Here is a 7,716-nt window from a genome sequence, read left to right on the forward strand (position 1 = left end):
AAGGTAAACAAAGTTATAAAAGTCTTTTGTTTTGCTTGTGACTTATTAACCCTGATGCGGGGCAACATATAAAATAAGTGAGTCGATTGCACATTTAAAAAAATACGCAGTGGATGTGTCAAATAATGATGGTTTGATATATTAATAATTTAATCTTTTAATTTAATCTTGAGCCAGCTTAGCTTTAGAAGAAAATCTTTTGATGTTTCTATTGGATATAATAAGCTTCAAATTACATTTATATTTTTTTAACAACATTCTTATTCTTAGTGTTCTTAACCACCGATCGCTGGTCCAGTGCAGTGGGAAAGATATAGTGAAGCTATGCTATTATTTTGCCATTATATTGACATCAATTTCAGTTGCTGTTGTTGCTGCAGCGTTTCGTTAATTGTTTCATAGACGTTAAGTTATGTTTAGTAGCTAAAGAACTGACGGTACTGTTGCTCCTGTTGCTTTTATTCTTGTTGTTGCTGCTGCTGCTGCTGCCGCTGGTAATTTTAATAATAAAACTACAAAACGAAAAGCAGCAACATCAACGACAATTGCCTTGCATGGAGTGAAAGGCTTCAATCAAAGCGAGCAACACAATCAAAAAGAGACGTAGACGGAGCGATTGTTGTTGCTCGTGTTGCTGTTGTTGCTGCTGTTGTTGCTGTTACTGCTGTTGTTTGTGTTGCTGCTGCTGCTGGACGAAGCTGTGCCAGCTCTTTTTTTCCAACATTTATTTTCCTTCTTTTTTTCTCTGGAGTTTGCTGCTTTTTCGGCAGACAATGGCAATCAGCAATAGCAACTAGAACGGGCAAAGCCAGCAAACGGCAATTGCAAATAATAATGCCCAAGCGGGCAGCGGCAAACAGCAACAGCAACAACCACTGACACAAAAACAACAGCAACAGCTACAACAGCAACAACAACAACAACCATCGCGTCATGTCATAGTCACGTCAATTTTGTTTGTTGTTGGCCAAAGCTGAGGCTGACTCCGCTTCTAAAGCTGCGGCAAAGATTTTCGCTTTTTCATTTTTTTTTTTGCAGGAAATCACAGCATGAATCATGCACTCAAGCTCAGCTGAGGAAAAAACAAAACTCTAAATAACTATACAAATGCACGGGGAGAAAAATAGCAACATTTATAAAAAGTACTATGGTTTTTTGAATACATAAAGGGTAAACAATTCAAACATCACTGATTATATCATATCCATTTGCTTTAAATAAAAAACTACAAATTATAGATATGAATGATAAATACTTAAATTAAAACCTAAATACTTGAATTAAATATAATTGTTTAATTAAGTACCTACAATTTATTTAGCAATGGTTTATATTAAGCTTGCCTTCCCTGAAATGACTTCATTCTATTTGTAATCTTCTTAAAGTTGACTCTTTCTTGCTGTGCATATATCCACGTATATATAAAGTCTGAAATCCAAAATAATCACACGATGCGAGTGAGTTGTGTGTGCCCCAAACGCAAACTGTGCTAAGCTCTGTGCTGACTGAAAGTCTGTGAGGATAAGGAGGGAACTGGGTTTATAGAGAGGAAACTTTGGGGTAATATAGGGGCTGGAAATCGAGGGGCGGGGCCATTGTGGTTTTGTTGCCTTCATCGGGATTTTTTTGTATTTTATTTTTTTCTACCTCGTTTTTATTTTGTGGCGGCGCGCGCAGAGTGCAAAAGTCAGGCGCATGTCACGCGTATTTAAATAAATTGTTGTACTGATATACATATATATTTTTATTTGAGTGACTGTATTGAGTTTCTTTAAGATTTTCTAGGTTTTATTAATACAGTTAACGTTAAAGTAGCTTTGCAAAAAAAAAGTGCTTAAAACTCAAATTAAAAACAAGCATAATTAAAGGGACGTAATTATGTAGATAATAAAATGCAACTGAAAACATTGTTCATGTAATCTCTTCTGCTTTTAAGTAACTATTTTTGTAGAACATATTCAGTGCAAATACAGATTAAAAAAGAATTGTTTTTACGAAATCTTTTAAATTTTGAAAGGGTATTGAAAGTTAAGTTAAGTTGAAAGTTGTCTTTAACCTTTTCGGGTTCCTTGTTCATTTTTTTTAGCTTGCCTTGTGGGCGTTTTTGTTGCATTAATCAACATAATGTGTGTTGTAGTAGTTGTTTTTGTTTTTTTTTTGTCTCAGACTTGATCGATAGCAAAAGCAACAACGCACCAAAACTCTTTGTCCCAAAAGCGATTCGTTGCCTTTTTTGTTCCGAAAACGGGTGCTGGTGTTGTTTTGCAAAATTAAAACAGCAATTAAATGGCCAAAAGCCAAACCGAGCCCCCCAACCCGTTGTCCCCCCCTCAGACTCTGCATGGCAAATGAGTTGCAACTGAAATTCAATTAGCTAACAAAATTCCATTTCGGACCGCAGCCACAACAACAGCAACAACAAACAGGCAGTCAAATAGCCAAAAACTTATAAACACTTTTCGGGCGGAATTTTCGTAGGAGAGCTTTTTGAGGTGGGGGGAAGGTGTAACTGAATGGTGATCAACCCTTCAACGCAGTTGGGTCAACAGAATTTTCGGGTTTTGAAAATTGAATTAGATGCAGTAGACCGTGTGTTTGTTGGGGAAACATAGATACAACCTGTCTCCTCCACCCAATTGCCTCTGCTGGGCTGCTGTCAATATTAACTGCATTATTGAGCATTGCGGCATGCCACAAACATGTAATTGAATTTCACCCTTTGCTCCTCATCTTCAACCAGCGCTGTCCACTCCAGGCAGACCGCACTGTCCCTGCTTTCCCCCTCATCAGTCATCGACTGACTGGTCCTGTTTTCCTTGTTTTCCCTGCTTTCCCTACAACCAGTGGGCGGCTGGAAATGGATCCACCTTCATTTGCGGCTTTAATTCAGGGAGCTAGGGGGTTTTATAAATATCAGGCCTCTGCAGCACGCAGAATTTAATTGCTCATTGCAAATATGTGTGGTTGCAACTCTAAATTTAGAACATTCTCTAAGCAAAAGGAGATATCATGGTGAGATGGTCAATTTAAACGAAACAAATGGGGAAAGGGAAAGGATAAAAGTCCTTTTATAACTAATTTAAAGCGTATTATTATTGGATACATTTTAAATGTATTTTTTTAGAATGTATTTCTATACTTTAAAATCGCTAATTGAGTTTTTACTTTTTTTTTAATTAGGCCTTTGTATTCATTATACAAATTTAGTTAAAAAAAACTGGAAAAACATTACTGATTATTTTTATACACCGGATTAAAATGTAACATTTTGCCCTGCAATATGTGTTTTAGTTCCCCACAATCCCACACATCTCTTATCCTGAGCTGGTAGAATCATCGATTAAATAATTAAAATGTTTTCCATAGTTTAAAATTTTCCGCACATTTTGCCCACATAAAATTCATCGTTGATTTATTGTTTTGCCGGCTAGTTTTGAGCTGGTTCAATTATGGAAAACGCTTATCAGCGGCAATTGGCGAGGTGAGGGACGGAAAACATCATTGTTGACTTTGGCATAATGATTGCAATTGCAGTTGCGACAACAATAAAAATGCTTGAGCTTTTTGCCATTAAGTCATCAATTAAAATAAATAGGAAATTATAATGAATAAATATTGTAAATTGTTAATGCTGGTTGCGGTTATTATTTTTTTTTTCAATTTGAGTTCTCTATTATATTTTGCAAAATGTGTCATTGCCTGGGGACCAAGCGAAATTGATAAGCACGTGTTACGAGTTCAAATTGCGAGGTCAATGAGGAAGTCAGCTGGCGAATTCTATTGTTTCATCTAACGATGCCGCAGCTGCAAATGCAAATGCAACGCAATAATATTGATAAGACATGAGGCAATGAGTCGCCTGATATTTTGCTTAATTAAAATTGATTGCAGTTTAATGTTTTTTATATATTTTAAAATAGTTGTCTTTCAATAGTGATGGCAGCTGTACTTTTTAGTGGTTATGTGTAACCATTCCCATGGCCAAGTGCAATGTACAAAACTTCTTTCTGTGCAAATAAAACCGATCTGAAGGCAGCCCAACCCAATCCACTTTCAAAGTTAATTAACACATTCCATTCCCCTTTCGATGGTGATGCATCCTTTGCTTTTTCTTTACTTTGCTTGTCCATTTGACAGACTTAATGACTTAATTTTAATTTGCAGCGGCAAATAATCAATTTGAAACTGTTTGTGCAAAGTCTGACGCTTGATGACATGACATGATGTGGACTGGACATCCAGTAGTCCACATGTGTCCACATATCAACGCAGAGAGCAGCTCCCGACTTTTTCCGACTATTTGCAGACAGCTAAAAGCAAAAAAACAAGAAAAAGAGGCTCGGCTGCGAAACGAGAGTAACGAGTACTCATAAAAAATATTCAAGATTATAGAATGAGATTATAAATACTAATGTAGGTCTGATAAGGTATATATAATTAATTTTGATGTATACTTTCCATTTAAATTAACAAATATATTCTTCAACGTATTGCTTTTATGTATCAGTTGAGATAACAATTTTTTTTTACTCCAATTATAATATTTTCGTACTTAGAGCCCTTGAACCTTCTTGTACAAATTATAATATCCCCAGCAAGGGTATTAAAAGAAGCTGCAGTTGAAATGAAAATAAAAGAGGCGAGCAGCAGTAACAAATGTTACTCAAGTAAAATGTTTGCTTTTCCCCGTTCTAAGTGCAAACGGGGGAGTGCCAAAGGGGGTGGGGCATGGGTGCCTGGGTGGCGCATTTCAAAGGGGGAGGCGGTAGTGAGGGGCGTTAGCACCAAGCCCCGGGGGCAGTTTCGCAACTGTACTCTGATAGCTGATAGCAGGCGTAGGCCTCATCGATAACAACTGAGGCCATTGGACCGTCCACTGACAAAGCCCACGATGATGATATTAATGCACTGAACAAAAATATAAGTACTTTCTAGATTAATAACATTCTATTGGTGATAAAAATATATATTACATAATATCTGTATTCTATTTAAGTGTTATGTCAAGAATAAAAATATCTTTTAACATAAATCTAAAAAGATACATATTTCCCTTTTAGATATTCTTTTTCCCGCTACACAAGTAAAATTTTAGCATCACAATTTAATACGAATTTTTATTAAATATTCTTCTTGTAATATTTTTCTCCTGTGTAACGATGATGATGTCGTTGCCGGAGCTGATAACATTTGGCAAATGCAAACGGCAAGCCAAACGCAAGCGCGTATTAAAAATGCCCAAAGAGCATTGGCGAAGGCAAATGGCAATGCCCGATGTCCGATGTCCGATGCTCCGATGTTGGTTCACCATTTGCCGGGTGCAATGGCCGATCTCAGCTGTCCGCTGTCCCGGTCCGCATGTCCGCGCGGCCAGTGTCCACTGTATGGGCTTACTGGCCATTCATTTGGCCGGCAAACATTTGCATTGGCCATTCTCGGTCAATATAGACAGATTTCCATGCAAATTTAATACGCAAACATTTCGGGCCGGGCCCTAGCCAAATTGAAAATCTCATCTGGGCAAAGTGGCTGGAAATGGGGAGCTATTGGGTGGCATTTGGAGGGTATTGGGTGGCCGATGGCAGGTTGCAGGTGGCAGATGGGCGGGGACACCGGTAACAGTTGCTTTTGGCCTGCTTCACCTGCTGTCGCTTGCGCATTTTGAGCTGTCGCTGATGCTGCAGCCAATCGGTTAGGCAATCAATTACTGGCTTTCCTCCCACTTTTTCGCTCCCACACAGATAACAAAAAAAAAAATAAATAGGTATTTACGTAGTACATGTAATGAGTAAATAATAGAAAGAACATCATTCAAGTCGTTTTAAATTGAAAGTTTGATCCAATTTAATAAGGTGTATTCCAAGCGCTTTTACTTTAGTTATAATAAAAATGTGATTTCTTAGGAAAGCTTTTATACATAGTTTTTAAAAATTGGATTGGAATGGCTCAAAAAAAAAAGATATAAATTTATTTTGCTAATCTTTTTTTTCCTGTGCACTGTTCGCTACCCAAACCCCCCTTTTTCCCCCTTCTAATCATGCATCTCGCTAACGGATGTGCAAAAGCGCGCTGCCAATTTAAAATACAAACAACTTCAGCTACAGCTTCGGCTTTGAAATGCATCCGCTTCCGTTGGAAAATCTTCTGGATGAGGGAGTAGGAAAATCCAGGGGAGAGAGGGAAATTCAGGGGACCCAATGCCCTTGGGCCAATGTTGCGTTAAGTAGGCCTATGGCAATGTCTATGGCTTACTGCAAATTTACCAAACGGACAAAGGAAGCGAGCAGAAATTCGGGGTGATGAGGTGGGAAATGGAAGATAAATGCGGTGTTTAAGTAAGTAGATAATGGTGTGTATATTGGCACTGATAGGGATTAATCGAAGTGATTAGCTTCGGGTGAACGCGATAACATAAGTCCAGTAACAATAACAATTGCATAAAATTTTGGTGTTAAATCGATTTAAAAAAAAAAAAGATATAAATAACAGAAACCAACTTATGAACCTAATTAATATATGGTTAAACTTAATTCGCTTAAATCTTTTCTTTTTTTTTCTTAACAGATACAAATTTAGAAAAATCTTGTGGGGAATATATAATATATTCTATGTTTATGAGACCACCATTTTCTAGCTATCTGTATTCAAGACCTTCCATTACAGCCAATCAGCCATGTCCTTGGCCTTCCCATTCCACCCAGTTAGACCAACTGTTAGCCACTTAAATGACTATTAGCCAACTGTTTCCCGAAAACCCTTTACCAAAACCGATGTCTCCAAAGCGAAAAACATAACGACATAAAAATCAATTAACGCGTTTCATTTGGCTCGCATCCTTAACGGGAGTCCTGTCGAGTCCTTGCTGCCGCTCTCTAGGCGGGCATTTAAATAATTTTTCGTGTGAAAACCGAAAAACAGAGAAAATAAAGGGGCAGAAGGGAACAGTCCCTACTTGACACCAGACGATTGGAACGATCCGATCCCCGTTTTGCCCGAACTTCCGGGACTCCGGCGTCCTGCGTCCTGCGATCTGCGTCCTCGGCGTACTCCGCAAATTAAATGCAATGACAAATGCACTCCGTCAAATTGAAAAGGGATTTCTCTTATTAATTATGACGCCGCCGCAGCCGCAGAGCAGCGAAAGGGTTGATGACAACATGTCAGGGAGTTGGGAATGGCAATGGAAATGGAAGTTGGTAAGGGTTATGAAATGCCCTTTTGGAGTGGGGCAAGGAAGGCAGCGGGGAGCGGGAAGCGACAGCCAACTGTCGATTTTAACTGCAATGCACATTTAAATAATAACTCTGCGGTTGGCCGCAACATGGCCGCCTTTTGTTTTCCACATCTCCTTCTTACTTTTTTTTTCCATCATTTTATGCATTTTATTATATATTTTTTTTTTTTTTGTAGGTACTACAATAAATGTCATCGGCTCAGCTGAAAGCGCCTGCGCAAATTGCTTACCCCGAGTTGACTTTATGGCTCAGCCTCCTTCTTCTTTTTTTTTTTCAATTAATTCAAATGAATTGTCCAGGGAGAATGCACTCAACGGTTCGCTAAGTGATTTTTTAACAGCTAAACGATTTTTGCATCCATTAGTGGCTTTATATAAATCGATTTAAAGACCCCCTGTGTGAGTTATTTTAAATGAGTTTGTCACGAGGTGCTGTTTTATTATAGCATTTAAATGAAAAATGAATACAGATAAATTTACTA

This window comes from Drosophila ficusphila, unplaced genomic scaffold, assembly GCF_018152265.1.
Source record: "Drosophila ficusphila isolate 14025-0441.05 unplaced genomic scaffold, ASM1815226v1 contig_106, whole genome shotgun sequence".
Taxonomy (NCBI): Eukaryota; Metazoa; Arthropoda; class Insecta; order Diptera; family Drosophilidae; genus Drosophila; species Drosophila ficusphila.